At 41.7% G+C, this 18,046-nt stretch overlaps 1 protein-coding gene across 2 annotated transcripts in view; it reads left to right on the top strand.

Moving 5' to 3' along the window:
* CMSS1 (cms1 ribosomal small subunit homolog) overlaps positions 1-18,046 on the top strand; it is a 413,449-nt gene that overhangs the window by 106,231 nt on the left and 289,172 nt on the right. The window lies entirely within an intron of this gene.

Here is an 18,046-nt window from a genome sequence, read left to right as displayed (position 1 = left end):
ATTTCAGGTATACAACCATTTATATAGCTTATGAAGTGATCACCTTGATAAATCTAGTACTTATCTGACACCATACACAGTTATTACAATATTATTGGCTATGTTCCCTCTGCTGTACTTTACATTCCTGTGACTATTCTATACATACCAATTTGCAGTTCTTGGTGTGTTTCTTTAATTAATCTTAGAGAGGAAGGAAGGGAGAAAGAGAGAAAAACATCGATGTGGGAGAGACACATGGATCAGCTGCCTCCTGTGTTGAACCCGCAACCTGGGCATGTACCTTGACTAGGAATCAAACCCATAACCTTCAGGTGCACAGGATGATGCTCCAACCAACTGAGCCACATTGGCCAGGGCTACCAATTTGTACTTCTTAATCTTTTCACCTTTTTCACCCATCCCCTCATCCCCCTCCCATCTGGCAGTCATCAAAATGTTCTCTGTATCTATGAGGCTGTTTCTATTTTGCTTGCTCCTTTATCTTGTTTTTTAAATTCCACATTTAAGTGAAATCATGTGGCATTTGTCTTTCTCTGTCTGACTTATTTCACTCAGCACAATATCCTCTAGGTCCATCCATGTTGTTGCAGATGGCAAGATTCCATGCTTTTTATGGCTGAGTCATAATTCATTGTATATAAACACTCCTTTATCCATTAATCTATTGATGGACACTTAGATTGCTTTCATATATTGGGCTATAGTAAATAATGTTGCATTGACAATATGGATGATATATTTATTGCCATTTTTTTATTCATGTTTTTTTCTTTTTCTTTTTCTTCTTAAAGAAGACCCTGTACCATTGCTTGTAATGCTGGTTTGGGGATAATGGACTCCTTTAGCTTTTTCTTGTTTGGAAAGCTGCTTATCTGTTCTTCTATTCTAAATCATAGCTTTGCTGGGTAGAGTAATCTTGGTTGTAGTTCCTTGCTTTTCATCACTTTGAATATTTCATGCCAGTTCCTTTTGGCTTGGTAAGTTTTTTTTGAGAAATCAACTGATAATCTTATGGGAGCTTCTTTGTAAGTAACTGTTGTTAAGAATCTTAATGCTTTTAAGATTTTCTCTGTCTATTAACCTTTGGCATTTAAATTATGATGTGCCTTGGTGTGGGCCTCTTTGGCTTCATATTATTTGGGACTTTCTGCACTTCCTGGACTTGTATATCTGTTTCCTTCACCAGGTTATGGAAGCTTTTATTTTGAGAGTATGTTTATTAAAGCTGGGGACAGTGAAATGAGGAAGGACTTAGGATAGAAAAATCAATAGGAGAGAGACTAGATAGGTCTACTTTGGCTCCCTAGAAACATTATGGGAAAGAAGTGAGCAAAGGTGGGGATGAGTATCCTTATAACTAGTGGTAGATTGATTGCTTGTTTCATTTTGTTTAGTTCTTTTTCTGGAGTTTTGTTCTGTTTTTTCGTTTGTGACATGTTTCTTTGTCTCCTCATTTTGCCTACCTCCCTGTGTTTGTTTCTGGGTATTAGGTAGAGCTGCTATGTCACCCTGTGTTGGTAGAGTGGCCTAATGTAGTAAGTGTTCCATAGTGCCTAGTGCAGTGGTTCTCAACCTTCTGGCCCTTTAAATACAGTTCCTCATGGTGTGACCCAACCATAAAATTATTTTCGTTGCTACTTCATAACTGTAATGTTGCTACTGCTATGAATCATAACGTAAATATCTGATATGCAGGATGGTCTTAGGCGACCTCTGTGAAAGGGTCGTTCAACCGCCAAAGGGATCGCGACCCACAGGTTGAGAACCGCTGGCCTCTAGTGGCACAGCAACTTTTTGGTCACCCAAGCTGGGTGTTCCAGGTGTGTCCTCCAGGTGGACTGTGTTCATTCTTCTGTTGTAGTTGAGCCTTGGTTACTGTCAAGAGAAGGGATTTCCCCCCCCAGGCCAATCAGCTGCAAGGACTGGCAGTGAACACAGCAGAGGAACCGCTATGCAGACCAACCACATAGAGCAGGACTTGCTTCAGTGGGATGCTGGTGCCGGCTGAGTCTGCCCCTTGAGTGTCTTGTGGAGGTGGTTGGTTGTTGCTTCAATGAAGTCCACCTGGTGCACTGGCTCAGGAGGTGCAGGCCAAGGTTAGTAAACCACCTGTACTCTGCCTGAGGCCGCTTGGCATGAACTACAAAATGATCTGCAGATGGCTGTTACTTGTGCTGGGCTTGGAGATGCCCAGGAGAGGCCAAGCTGTGAGCCAAGCTAGCTGCTACTAGTGTCCCTGGGGCCACTTAGTAAGAGGCACAGGGTACACAGAAGTCCGATGCTGCTTGTTTGAGAGGTTTTAGGGAAGTTAGCAGCAAGAGCCAAGACAGGCCACTGGAAAGGGCTTCGGTGAGCCCCAGAGTTGGGTTGGGCAGCATTTTAGGGAATTATGGGGGTGTAGGATGGAACAGTTTTAGCCAGGTTGATGGAGACTCAGATATGGTGCCTGCCTCTGGGGGGTTTGGCTCAGAAAAGGAACAATGGCCTCTGCCAGTCTTCTGTATGGGAGAAAACTGCCCCTCCAGCACTCATCCTGCAGCCTGACAATTTAGTTCTTCCCCATATGTCCCTGGCACCTTTTAGCTGTTGCCCCAGCACTGGAGCTCAAAGCCAGTGAATCCAAGTCTGTGAGCTGGCCCTTTAAATAGAATGCCTGATGGTTTGGCCTTGGGTCTCACTCAGCTACAATCCTTGATGGTTTTCACAGCTAGAAGTTTTGGGGACTTTTCTTCCTGGCACTGGGACCCTGGGCTGGGGGTTCTGGTGTGAGGCTGGGACCCTTGGCTTCTGGGGGAGGGAGGGGTCTGCAGGGAAGATATACCTCCCTATGTTTTTGTTGTTAATCCTCACTTGAGGATTTTTTTCCCCATTGAACTTTAGAGAGAGTGGAAAGGGCAGGGGGGTGGGGGGGTCAGAAAGAGAGAAACATCGATGTGAGAGGGACACATCATTGCCTCCGCACGTGCCCCGACTTGGTCCAGGGATCAAGCCTACAACTGAGGTACGTGCCCTTGACCAGAATCAAACCTACGACCCTTCAATCCTTAGGCCAAACTGGCTAGGTCTGTACCTCCCTATTTTTAACTGCCACACATGGGTGTGAGGTCAGCTTGTTGGGGTCTCCATTCCTCCTGTCAGTCTCAATGTGGCTTCTTCTTTATATCCTTACTTATAGAAATTCTGTTCAGCTAGATTTCTGGCTGGGTTTTGTGTGTTGTTGTTTTTTTAATTAATAGTTAGGGTTGTTGTTATTGTTGTTTTTTTCCTTTAATATTTTTTTGTTTTGTTTTGTTTTAGAGAGAGATGAAAGGAGAGGATAAAAGAGAGAAACATCAATCAGCTGCTTCCTGCACACCCCCTACTAGGCATCACACCCCAAAATCTGGACATGTGCCCTGACAGGGAATCCAACCAGTGACCTCTTGGTGAAGGGCAACGCTCAACCAACTGAGCCATATAGGCCAGGGCTCTGGCTTTTTTTTTGTGGTTTTTTTTTGTTGTTGTTGTTAATCCTCACAGGGTATATTTTTTCCATTGATTTTTAGAGTGAGTGGAAGGGAGGAGGAGAAACAGAAGTAGAGAAACAATGATGTGAGAAAGACACATTGATTAGTATGTGCCCCAACTGGGGCCAGGTGTTGAGCCTGCAACTGAGGTATGTGCCCTTGACCAGAATCGAACCCCTTATCTTCAGTCTGTAGGCCAATGCTCTACCCACTGAGAAAACTGGTTAGGGGTGGCTGTTTTTAATGATGGTTGTCATTTAGCTTACTTGTAATTTTGATGTAGTTCTTAGAGGTTTCAAGTATTTGAAACCACATTTACCTATGCAGCCATCTTGACCGGAAGCCCAATGTTTTATCTTTTTAATTGCACTTATATTTGGTCCTCACTATTAACACAAATGGTAACTATTCCATTTTGAGATTTCTTTGCTATCTTTGAAGGAAATGTTTGGTAAGCAGTGTTTTGATTGCCACATGTGATTGATTTTTTTTTTTTTTTGGTACATTTTCCTTAAATGTATATTTTAGTTTTTATTATGGCATGAAATGCCTTGAATGTCATATTTACTCAGAATAAAAAATGCAAATGCATGATATGAAGTGATAAAACTGAGTTAGAAATTACTTATTTTTAAGAAAACATGTACTCAGCCTCATAAATCCAGCTAATATTTTTCTTCTGAAACATCTCCTTAAGGTATAAATCACTTGTTTGCCAGGCATCTCTGATATTTCATGTTATTACTGGGAAATTCACAGAAATAAAATGGAAAATGCTATGGGCATGATAAATGTGTGTGCATGATAAATAGGGAGGAAATGAGAGTTGGTGAGTAGAAATTTAGTTAAATAGGAGAAATTTACATACTCCAAACCAAGACAGGGAATTTGATAAAATGAAGCTGGGATTCTTCAGTGTTAAACAAATTTAAACTTGTCAGGACCATGTAAGGACAGTGCTATAAACACTGTGAACTATTGTTGAATCCCTCATGTGGTGGGAAAGGTGAGCCAGGACCCTGGATTTGAACTCTAAGGCTTGACATGGATTGTATTGCGGGGCGGGGGGGTCAGGAGGGGCGGAGTTTCAGATCATTTAGAGAAGGAGTTACAGAAGCTGTTTTTGGAAGAGCAGTGATGCTAGGCCATCAAACCTGACTTTGATGGGGAAAGGGAAACATACTGAAATTATATTGACAATGGCAAAATATCTTTCAAAAAAATGTTGTGTTTCATTATGGTTTTGATGATACGTTAGAATTTTTCCTTCAGAAGTAGCACATCTCTAAAATCAAAGTCCAAGTCAGTAGGAAGGTCTGATTCATGTTACTAACAATCACTTTTCACTTTTAAACATCATATCATGTTAAAAATGAGATCAGATTCAAGATTAGTTTCAGGCAAAGTTATAAAGTAAAACATGGGTACTCTCTTTTATTGCTAGTAATAATATAAATAGTCTATTTATAGAGCTCTGTTTAGCTACAGTTTTCAAATCCTTAAAAGGTTCATAACTTTGACCCAGCAATTCCACATCCAAGAATTTATTCTAAGGCAACAATCAGGAAGGTGTAAAAATTAATTGGAATCTGAGGCTTTTCATCATAGTGTTCTTTTTTTAAAAATATATTTTATTGATTTTCTACAGAGAGGAAGGGAGAGGGATAGAGAGTCAGAAACATCGATGAGAGAGAATCATCAATCAGCTGCCTCCTACACACCCCCTACTGGGGATGCGCCCGAAACCAAGGTATATGCCCTTGACCGGAATCGAACCTGGGACCCTTGAGTCCGTAGGCTGACGCTCCATCCACTGAGCCAAACTGGCTAGTGCCATCCTAGTGTTCTTTATAAAAATGATAAAATGGAAGGAATCTAAATGTCCACAATAGGGAATTTTTTAAATAAATTATATCTGTCTGAAGCAGTATTATTCATGCACGTAAAAACTGTGCTATAAATGAGTTGTTGGTGATTTAGGAAAATATGTTTTTGTTTCTGGGGAAAAAGTAGGATACCAAAAATGTGCAAGGTATGAATGGAGAGAGTTGTTTTTAGCTTTTTTATAGTTAATGTTTCTGTTGTTTTTAACTTTAAAACCCTTTATAGCATCATTCTTTCTTTCTGAACCTTGATAAAGGGTCTGCCTTCCCTCTTCTATCTGCTCTCTCGGGGATAATCACAAAGCTTTCAAACTTGTTCTGCTTCTTCTCTCAAAATCTAGGTGTTTTATATACTGCTATTCTCAAAAACTGGGCTAAATCAAGAGAACTAATCCAGAAGCTAATCCTATATAATAAAAGGCTAATACGCAAATTGACCAAATGGCAGAACGAACGGTCGCTATGATGTGCACTGACCACCAGGGGGAAAACACTCAATACAGGAGCTGCCCCCTGGTGGTCAGTGTGCTCCCACAGGGGGAGCTCCGCTTATCAAGAAGCTGGGCTCATGACTGCTGAGCGCAATGGCGGTGGCGGGAGCCTCTCCTGACTCCCCAGCAGCACTAAGCCATCAGTTGGACATTCCCTGAGGGCTCCCAGACTGCGAAAGGGCACAGGCCAGGCTGAGGGGGACACCCCCCTCCCCCCGCCCCAGTGCACGAATTTCATGCACTGGGCCTCTAGTTTATAATATATTAATGGAAAACAATAGATTAAAATGTAAGAACTTTTCATATATCTCAGTCACTTACACAACAAATTATATTTCCATACTTTTGGCCTTCAGAAGGAACTGTGAAAAGTAAGCTGACTTACCATATAGTGGGATTATTTTATTTTTCAGCATCACTCTAGGCAAGTAGATGTGATTAGCATAGGGATCTTGTGACAATGGCAGGACAGAGAGCAAGTGGAGTTTTTTGGTGCACTTAAAAACCACCACACTTGGTGAGCCTTAATTTTATATGCGTGGTAGGTTGTACTCTTAACAATACCATTATTTTAATATTTTTCTTTAAGTAGAACTATTTCCAAAGGGGAACTAGGTTTCCATAGTTAAAATTTTCTTTTCATTGAGCACTGTAGTGCTCATCTCAGTGTTATACTGTTAGATTGTTAGGACATTCAGTAATGTCCCTACTCTGAAGGAAATAAGATGCATCCAAGTCTGAAGAATGATCCTTCTTTTGTGCCTCCTCTGTATTTTCTGTAACATGACATACCACTTGCTTTTGTGTCTCTCTGCCCCATACTGAAAATTTACCTGGACATTGTCCCTTGAAAGCTGTTACTCATCACATCCTTGGCACCTACACAGGGTCTAATTAAATACCTTTTTGGTAATCCTAAAAATACCCAGTGGTGTGACACAAAGTATATAAAAAATAACTTACTTTGAAGAAAGGCAAATTTGAAGAAAGTTGCAAATGCTTACTGAGTGCTTTCTATGTGTCAGACACCACACTTAGCACTTCCAATGCATTATGTAGTTTAGTAATCGCAAGAAACTGAGGTCCATATCATTTTTTTTTTTAACAGATGGGGAAATTGAGACTCACAGAAATTAAGTTCAAGGTTAGATAGCTATTGGGACTACATGAGAAGTTGTTCAAACTACATGTTTCAAACTCCTGTTCTGTGAGTCAATGCTTTTAACTCGCAATACCCTACACCTTTCCAAGAAAAGGCCTTTCTGAGAGGTGATAATTACTCCTAATTTATGCCAGCCATCTCCATCCTCATGGCCAGCCAAAGCTGTTTGGCTTCAAATACTCATGAGGGAATAATACACTTGCCAGGAAAGTTTACCTGCAAGTTGCAAATTCAGGATACAGTTGACTTCTGTTCCACCTTGATTTCCATTTATGAAGCAAAATTTTCCATTTTGATATGGTTTAATGACTCTTTTCTTCTTTATATTTGATAATCAGATGGAACAGAAGTTTGAGGTTGCCTTTCCACATTCAGTCTTTGGCTTCCTCTTTTAAAGGGCTGGTAAACTGCTAGTAGTTATGAGCTGGTTAGATGTATTAATCCAACGCTTAATGTGTGTCCTGCATTTTCCTAGGGCTGTGCTGGATGTTGGATAATTGCAGTTCTTAATATCATTTTTACCTGACCTTCCATAATGTTGTGGTGTCAGTACCTGAATCCTCATTGAATCATCCATCTACAGATTATTTTATGAGGGTCTTGTCTCTCCAGCTATATTATAATTATGTCTTATTTCTTCTAAACCTACCACAACACCAAGCATAGGCTTCAGCACCTGGTAATGATGATAGGGAGAAGAGCAACAAACATGTTATCAGGAGAGCTAGCTCCTTGTCTGGTTCTACTACTATTTAGCAGCAAGATTTTGGGATTTCTTAGCTGAGACTTAATGGGTCTTGCTTTTTGCAATAAAAAATCAGAGGGGGGGTCTAGATTGCTTGGTCTTTTCTAATTTACATTTGGGATTTAGAGATCTCTTTAATTTCTTATGGTTAACTGATACTTTCATTCATTATGGTGGCATTAACAGAAATATAAATATTATAAATTAACCTGGATTTGCAAAGATGATATTAAGTTCAGTTTTGAATATGTGACATTCAAGAAGCAGAACAATGTATCTAAATCTAGATATCTTTTAAGAATGATGCCCTTGCCAGTGTAGCTTATTTGGTTGGAGTGTCATCCTATGCACCAAAAGGTGGCTGGTTTAATTTCTGGTGAGGACACATATACAGATTGTGGGTTCTATCCCCAGTCAGGGTGCATTCAGTAGGCAACAGATCATGTTTCTCTCTCACATCAGCCTGCCTTCCTTCCTTCCTTCCTTCCTTCCTTCCTTCCTTCCTTCCTCCCTCCCTCCCTCCCTCCCTCCCTCCCTCCCTCCCTCCCTCTATAAAATCAATGGAGAGAGAGAGAACGAAGGGAGGGAGGGAAGGAAGGGAGGGAGGAAGGAAAGAAGGAAGGAAAGAAGGACAGGGAGGGAGAGAGGGAGAGAGGGCGAGAAGGAGGGAGGGAGGGAGGGAGGAAATACAGCTCTGGCCAGGTGCTTAGTTAATTAGAGCATAGTCCTGATATATACCAAGATTGAGTGTTTGATCCCGGTCAGGGCATATACAAGAGTCAACCAATGAATGCATAAGTAAGTGGAACAACAAATTGGTATTTTTCTCCCTCTCTCATATAAAAAAAATTTTTTTAACACATCACGTACCGCATAGAAATTTCTAAGACATACGCCAGGGACCGCACATTTTTGGGCAAACTGCACGTTATTTAAATCATCATAATGCACTTTAGGTGTTGTTTTTCAATAATTATAACATTTTTATTTACAAAAACAATTAAACAATTAAAGTTCCTAGTACTTTTTTAACGTATGGTACTGCGTAAAACATTTTCCTCTATGAAGAGGGATCAAACAAAATTTACATAAGTATCTAGATTCGCTCCTTTCTCCATGGGCATGAAAAACGAGAACACTCGTGAGTGGTCCTTAACAGATGGCGTGCGAAACACGCGAAAACTCCTGAGCGGTACGAAATGTGTTAAGAAAGCACTTTATTTTTTAAAAAGGAAAAGAATGAAAATACAGATTGGATTTTTTTTTTTTAATATATTTTATTGATTTTTTACAGAGAGGAAGGGAGAGGGATAGAGAGAAACATCAATGAGAGAGAAACATCGACCAGCTGCCTCCTGCACACCTCCTACTGGGGATGTGCCCGCAACCAAGGTACATGCCCTTGACCGGAATCGAACCTGGGACCGTTCAGTCCACAGGCCGACGCTCTATCCACTGAGCCAAACCGGTTTGGCCAGATTGGATTTTAAGTTGGTGATGGAGGTGCTATCATTCTCACTGACCTATTTTGTTAGTGTGGATTAGAAACATAGGCTTGAAGTAAAAGGTACTTATTCATAACAATCCTATAATCAAATCACAGATTTTTAGATCTGAAAGAGATGTACAAATATAGCCTGCCCCAACTGTTTTCTATATGAGATTGGAGAAATGGGATTTGACCAAGTTACACACTAGCTAAATGCAGATATGGTTTTCAGACCAAGTCCCCTATCTCTAAGTTTCTGGTTCATCCCTCACTGTGCTTGTTTCCTTTTAGACTGCTTTTTAATACTTGTAGTATTCTTTTGTAAACAGTAAATTCATTAATCATTGTGCATCCAAATACACATGCAAAATTATTTGTAAAATTTAGCTCAGCTTTCTGGGAAGAAAAAGCAATCAAATAGCATCATCACTGTATCCAAATTTTGTCCTCTATAATTAAATGGTGTTGTATGGAAACCACTGAATTGTGCAGTTATTAAGGGTATGGTTTTGTGACATCTGTTGAGAGTTAAGTCATGGTGTACAGTCCGAAATGATTTTTTGGTATTCTCAGGAAGTATTAATCATCCCTGCCCAGATCCTGTATTAGATCTGCAGTATATGAAATACAGGCTGATCACATTGTGATTCTCTATAGAATGATACCAAAATATGTGTTTGTGGTGGGTCTCCATTTTTTTCTGAAAAAGAATTGGATATCCATAACAAAGGTCAAATGGAGATCTGGCATCCATTTCATTACTTGCAAGACATAATCTCAAGAATATGTAATACACATAACTCTTTGCCAAAAAACTGAAAGGAAATGATTACATTTGAGTACAATGTATTCTACAACAATAGTTCAGTGTGTATGAAATTTAAAACTGCTGGGTTTCCAAATATGATCTTTTTAAAATAGACTTATTTAGTGTTTAAAACATTATACCCACTGTGTTATGCTTTGTGAGATATTCTTAAAAGCTGATATTTAAGACCAAAGAAACTAAAAATCCTAATGATAGTAAGTTGCAAGATATTGACTTCTCTAGTTCTCTAGTTTAATGTGTTTATTGATTTCTGCTGAATATTTTAATTTCATGAGCATTTCATGTTATGTTATCTACACTAATAAAAGACAAACATGCAAATTGACCATATCTTTGCTATGCCTTAAGCCGCATCCACCAGCCAATCAGAGCAACTATATGCAAATTAACCCAACCAAGATGGCGGCCGGCAGCCACAGAGCTGGAGCAAGCAAGAGGCTTGGTTGCCCCAATGATGGAGGAAGCCAAGCTTCCCGCCTGCCGCTGCCTGGCTCTGAGCTCCACTCAAAGCAACAAAGTTTCAATTATAGTAGGTAAATAAACCCCAGATACCTGCTTTCAGCCAGCCGTGGACACAGAGCTGGAGCGAGTAGGAGGCTGGGTTGCCCCTGGTGATGGAGGAAGCCAAGCTTCCCTCCTGCCCGCCCTGGCTGGCTCTGAGCTCCACTCAAGGCTACAAAGTTTCAATTATATAAGTTAAATAAATCCCAGAATAAAAAAAGAAAAAAAGGAGAGGCTGGGAGCTTCTGTCGCCAGGGGGACCTGGCCAGCCTGAAAACAGCCCTCAGCCCCTCACCCAGACTGGCCAGGCACCCCAATGGGGATCCCCCACCCTAAAGGGGGTGTGGCCAGCCTGAAAACAGCCATCAGCCCCTCACTCAGGCTGGCCAAGCCTCCATGGGGTGAGGGTCCCCACTGGGGGGTGCTTGACCAGTTTGCAAACAGCAATCAGCCCCTCATCCAGGCTGGCCAGGAACCCCAGTGGGGACCCCCACCCTGATCTGGGACACCCTTCAGGGCAAACCAGCCGGCCCCCACCCATGCACCAGACCTGTATCCTATATAATAAAAGGGTAATATGCAAACTGACCCTAACAGCAGAAAGACTGGGAATGACTGGTCACTATGACACACACTGACCACCAGGGGGCAGATGCTCAATGCAGGAGCTGCCCCCTGGTGGTCAGTGCGCTCCCACAGGGGGAGCTCTGCTCAGCCACAAGCCAGGCTGATGGCTGCCAGTACAGCGGTGGTGGTAGGAGCCTCTCCGGCCTTCTCAACAGCACTAAGAATGTCAGACTGCAGCTTAGGGCTGCTCCCTGCTGGCAAGTGGACATCCCCCAGGGCTCCCGGGCTGCCAGAGGGATGTCTGACTGCCATCTTAGGCCAATCCCCCGGGCAGCGGGCCTAAGCCAGCAGGTGGTCATCCCCCAAGGGGTCCCAGACTGTGAGAGGGCACAGGCCAGGCTGAGGGACCGCCCCCCCCCCTCAAGTGCACAAATTTTTGTGCACCAGGCCTCTAGTTTTACCATAACACTGCCTTTTTAAATTTTACCCATCATGATCACATAAGTGCCTTAGTATTAAGTCTTAAAGTCTACAGTGGTGTCTCTGTTTCACATTTACACAAACTAGTTGGGATTTTATCTAGGTGGTGACCACATCTACCTCCTTCACCTAGTTATCTAGCACAGGACCTGGCATGTAGCAGGCATTTAATTAATTGGGGTGTTTTTAGTTTTGTTTTTTGAGTGACTGAATCAATGAATGAAGACAAGCAGCACTAAGTAGCCAATTAACTAATTATTTAAACTAAGTAAAAAATAGACAAATTCACATATATATATATATATATATATATATATATATATATATACACACACACACACACACACACACTACACACACTAGAGGCCTGGTGCACAAAAATTTGTGCACTCGGGGGGGGGGGGGTCCCTCAGCCTGGCCTGTGCCCTCTCGCAGTCTGGGACCCCTCGGGAGATAACGACCTGCTGGCTTAGGCCTGCTCCCGGGTGGCAGAGGGCAGGCCCAATCCCTAGGTGCAGCCCCTGGTCGGGCTCAGAGCAGGGCCGATTGGGGAGTTGGGGCGCTGCCCCGTCATGCACAGAGCAGGGCAGATTGGGAGATTGTGATGCCACCCTCAGTCACGCTCAGGGTAGGGCCAATTGGGGGGTTGGGGCACCGTCCCCTGTCACACTCAAGGCAGGGTTGATGGGGAGGTTGCGGCGCCACCCCCTGTCACGCACAGAGCAGGGCCAATCGGGGTTGGGGCGCTGCCCCCGTCACACACAGAGCAGGGCCCATCAGGGGGTTGGGGCACCGCCCTCTATCACCCACAGAGCAGGGCCGATCAGGGGGTTGGGGCGCCGCCACTCTCACACTCAGGGCAGGGCCGATGGGGAGGTTATGGCTCTACCCCATCACACACAGAGCAGGGCTCGTGGGGGTTGGGGGGGGTTGTGGAGCTTCCCCCTATCAGGCACAGAGCAGGGCTGCTCAGGGGGTTGGGGCCCCGCCCCCTGTCACACACAGAGCCGCAGGGTGATCAGGGGGTTTGGGCGCTGCCCCCTGTCATGCTGATCCCGGTGCTGGGAGGCATATTACCCTTTTACTAGAGTAGAGGCCTGGTGCATGGGTGGGGCCGGCTGGTTTGCCCTGAAGGGTGTCCTGGATCAGGGTGGGGGTCCCCACTGGGGTGCCTGGCTTGTCTGGGTGAGGGGCTGAGGGCTGTTTTCAGGCTGGGAGTGACTGAAGTTCCCAACTGCTCCTTTTCTTTTTTTTTTTTTATTCTGGGCCAGCTTTACCTTGAGGCTTGGCTCCAGCTCTTAGGCCTCCGTGTGGCTGAAAGTAGGTTTCTGGCCTTTGCTTACAATGTTGCGAATCTGCTGGCTGAAGTCCGGCGGTATTTGTTACAATGTTTCTTAAACTGCCCGCTCAGAGGCCTGCAACCGCATGCGGGGAACGTTGGTTTCCTCCAACGATCCTCCGATCCTCCGTCACTGAGGCAAGCAAGCCTCATGTTAGTTTCAAGCTGCCTGGCTGCCGGTCACCATCTTGGCTGACAGTTAATTTGCATATCTCGCTGATTAGCCAATGAAAAGGGTAGCGGTCGTACGCCAATTACCATGTTTCTCTTTTATTAGTGTAGATATATATATATATATTTCAAGGGATATCTAAAGTCTCTGAAGAGATGTCCTTAAAACTCATTCAATATATAGTTGACACTTGAACAGGTTTGACCTGTTCAGGTCTACTTATATGCAAATGTTTTTCAATAAATACCTGGTATTGCAACTTGAAATTCAACCATGGATTGAAAAACGTATTTTTCATCTGTGGTTGGGAATCCGTGGATGCAGAGGGCCAACTATATACATTTTTCTATGCCATTTTGTGTAAGGGATTGGAGAATCTGCATATTTTGGAATCCGTGGGGTGGTATTTGCGCAGGAGGGAGTCATTTCTTGGAACCAATCCCTTATGGATTACCCAGGGACAACTGTAGTTAAGTTTTGGGGGAATCAAAAGTTATACGCAGATTTTTCATCAGCATAGGGGTCAGTGCCCTTAACCCCTGCATTATTCAAGGCTCACCTGTAACCATTTAACAGGAGGGTCAAATATGGTTCAGTGTTTCAGTCACCTGTCTGATACCAATCTGGAAAACAGGACTGTCAGAGAAGGGTTGATGATGGAAATATTCCTTTACAAAGTGTTTCAGCCAAAGGGAGAGATAAAAGTGCTTTGTTTTTTACTAAAATCTGAATAGCATAGGACTTAACCCAAGATGTGGTCAAGCCAACAACCCTTAAAGCTGGGTCCCTGGTGACTTTCCTTCAAAAACTCTTCTGCCCCCTGAACCAGTGCTCCCTCTAATCACTCCTAGGCAAGAGAGGAATGAGAAGTTAATTCTGCCTGTGCCTCCTTCCTCATTATGTGGCTTTTGAAAAGCTACCATTTGAACTCCTGCTTTGTAGAATAGGACTATCAGTGCTAACCTACTTGGCCAAGATATTATGAAAAGTAATTTAAGGCTTTAAAAAAATCCATGTTTGAAGCCACATTTTTATCCAGAGTTACCGTAACAATACTTGTTTCCCATTTTAGTGATTATTTCAAGGCCAAAATGCAGTAATATATATGGTTAGTATACATGGTTTGTTTTAGTACTTTTTAAAAGAATGCAGGGTTTCAAAAAAAAGAAAACTTTTTTTGTGTGTCTTTATAGCCTTTTACCTCATTGAGCTGAAAAAGGAAAAAGAATTATGCAAACTTTATGAAAATACAGACAAAATTGGCATTTCACTTATGGGAAAATTTTGCAGAATTGCACTGACTAAAAGTGATTTTTTGTTTTGGCTTTCCTGTGAAGCCATCCAGAAAGGCCAAAAATTACTGGCATTGCTTTTGTACAAACCTTTCACATAGACTCCACTTGTAATTCAGCCAAATACATAATTCAAGACATTGGTGACACACATCAGAGCTGGTGAACAGAAAATTGTCATGAAATGGGGATATTTTATCTTATGGACAGACCAAACCACACACATTACAGCAAAGGAAACATTGCATTAACATGCTTGGGAGCAGGGTTTCCTGAGCTGATCCCTGTCCCTCAGTCCCTCAGTGGGAAAGCCAATTGTTTACTGATTACAATGAAGACATCACTTGGCAAACATTTTGGCCTCAAGTCAATGTGTGACATCAGTCTCTTTTAGGGTTTTCCACATAAAAGGAGTTCTCCAAAGAAAACACAAATTGAGCCTTAGTTTGAAATCTAAATGAACTATCTCAATCATATATTTCTTATTTATTATTTTATTTCCAAGTAGATATTATCTAACACTTAACATACAAGTGCTAAACTTTCAGTGTTTTTCAGAGCTCCCATTAGATAATCCTTTATAGCTATTGTCACCCAACCCCCTTTTATGGGGGTGATATCTTTCCTTGTTTCTCAGTACAGAGGGTCACTAATTTGGGAGTGGTTTACATCACTTTGTTTGAGGAAGGAAGTGTTATTCTTTGACCACATAGGACAAGTTAGTCTTGCTTCTGTGAGGTGTAACTCTGTGATTGAGAAGAAAAGTACTCTCACTAAAGTTAGAGGGACTCCATAATGATGCATGTTTTGTCATTTGTCGTGTGAATGGTATTTCACTCTATTGCATAAACACCTCTGTGTATATGTGAAATTGTTAGAGTTTCCACCACTTCCTCTTTGTTAGGTGATGTTTAATTAATACTTTGATGCACATGGCCTTAATGCGGGTGCAAGTGAGTTATGCTTTATGAGTTTCATAGTCTCCCTGCTGAAGGCAGGGAAGCAGGGAAAGCCAGTGAACCAACAGTGCCAAGATATGGGGACTATGATGTTATACAGGTGGAGCACAGGAAAAATTACCTACGTATCATGAGTTGAGAATAGGTTTTACATTCTCATGTCCAAAGTGTTCTATCTGGAAGCTGTTGCTTGGGAAACATAATATCCTCATATCTTATGAATGACTAAACAGAGAATGAGAGTCACTCCAGCCATTTTTTCCTATTTTTGGTAATAGTATGTTCACTTTCATTATTCTTCAAGACAAAGTCACTTTGTGTTCTATAAGACTAAGAAATATGATCTTTTAAGTATTTCCTCTTAAACCCCTTATATGCAGGTAGAACTACTATTGTGTGTGTGTGTGTGTGTGTGTGTGTGTGTGTGTGTGTGTGTGTAGAGAGAGAGGAAGAGAGAAACATAAATGTGAGAGAAGCATCAGTTGGGTGCAACCTGCAACCTGGGCATGTGCCCTGATCAGGAATTGAACTGGTGACCCTTCGGTGCACAAGATGATGCTCAACCAACTGAGCCCCACTGGCTAGAAATAACATTCTTAATATATTGATTCCATGGTGTACAATTTATTTTTATCTCACTATTTTTCTTTTTCTTTAGCCCATGGCTTTTATTCACACTGATCTTTTATTTCCATTTGTCATTGTTCCTCTTTGCTTTCTCTTGGTTTAAATTATCTTCACCATCGGCCTCCCATGTTTACAGTATTACTTTTAGGTAGAACTTTTCAGCCTTCCACAAGAAGATAGTAAAGATACAATAGCGAATATTAGAACTATCACTAACAGCCTTCCACATTCCCACCATAAATATGTATGTTTTGCCTTTTCCATTAATGTGGTGAGCCCCCTGGGCAAGGCCAGCCAGTACCTCTCTGTTCTATGTTAGGCAGCACCCTAACCATGGTCAATAAACATTCATAATAATGAGAGATGTAAGGAAGTGTCGGTGTTCAGCAACTTAGTGCCAGATAAGTGTGGAGACCAAATGAGGCCACAGGGGTTTGAAATAATATTTAATATGACATTGTCTCATTGAATAACAAATCTTATATTGCAGTGTTTGAGTCACATCTCCATTGGTGCCAGACTTCTTATACTCCTTTAAGCAATCCCTGAAGATATTTCAAGTTTATGAGGGCAAAGTAACAAAATCCCACTTTATGTAGTGAATAGAGAACAAACCTCCTGATGAATGTGGGTAATGAAACTGGGGTGAGGGCCATGGAGCCTCTGGCATTCTGACCAAGTGTCTACCATGAAGTACATTGAGAAGACATGAAAGTATGCCATTAGCCTAACTATTATGTAATTCATTTACCTACCTAAAATATGAATTGAAAATAGTTAAATAAATCAGTTAAGACTACTGGTATTTTAGAAAAGGGAGCTCACAAGTAATTTTTGCCCCTGCATTTTTCTGCAATTGTTAAAACTCAGCATCATTAGCTCTACAACTCATTAAAGAAGTATACATAGAATAACAAGTGAAATGATGATCCAGTGAAAATTTGACATTGCAATGATTGGTTATTTTCTACCTTTGCAGTATCAATTGAGGGTCAGTTGTCCTTTCATTTAATATGGATGCTCATACTTTATATTGATTCAACCAATCTCTCCATTTTTGCAGCCAAGCTTCTCAAAATAGTAGTTCACATTTAAAATTTCTGTGTTCTCATTTCTTATTTATTCTTCAAAGCATAGTGATTTGGCTTCTGCCCTCACTGTTCTATTGAAAGGGCTCAAGTTCCTCACTGTCTTCCTTGTTGCCAAATTTTGGAACATTTTCTCATCTTTTTCTGTATTGTTTGCTATTTAACTGCTTACTCTTTCTTGAAAGTTTTCCTTGCTTTGTTTCTTTCTCTTCTGGTTTTTCTAACTCTTTACCATTCTTTCTTAGCTTCCTTTCTTGACCTCTCTTCCTCCAGAAAACCACCAAATATTGATATTTTCTTGAGTTCTTTTCTCAGAATTCCCTTTCCTCACCACACCAACACCCACAGCTTTGGCTGTCACCAACTGCAAATTCACATCACTAGCCCATCCTTTTCCAGACATACACTTTCCACTGAGGGTTGTCTTTAGACATATTGTTCTCCCCACTGAACATTGGAATACACTGGGTACTTCACACTCAGCATGTCTAAAACAGAACTCACCTCCTACCTACTATCTCCACCTTTTATACCATCCTCCCCTACCAAAATCCTTCAGCAACAAAAAGTTGTATCCCATTCCTGTATTCTGTATCTTGCTGAATAGCTAGTACTTCTCAATAACTCCGTTTTCCTTATTCTGCTCTCCAATCTCATTAGTCACTAATTCAAATTAACCATACATCATAAATATTTCTTTTTAAAAAATAAATATTTCTTGTTTGCACTCCATCCTCTCTAGCCCATAACCATTGGGAAATATACACTCCTCTTGTCTTTCCTCCATGTTGCCTAATGGTTCTTTAAGAATACAGACCTGATCAATTAATTTCCCTTCTCACAATTTGTCATTTGCTCCTTGCCAACAGTATAAAATCCAGTTATTGGTGGCTAGTTTTTCCTTTTCTCATCC

This window comes from Myotis myotis, unplaced genomic scaffold, assembly GCF_014108235.1.
Source record: "Myotis myotis isolate mMyoMyo1 unplaced genomic scaffold, mMyoMyo1.p scaffold_m19_p_2, whole genome shotgun sequence".
NCBI lineage: Eukaryota > Metazoa > Chordata > Mammalia > Chiroptera > Vespertilionidae > Myotis > Myotis myotis.
This window is presented reverse-complemented; position numbering and strand designations above follow the sequence as displayed.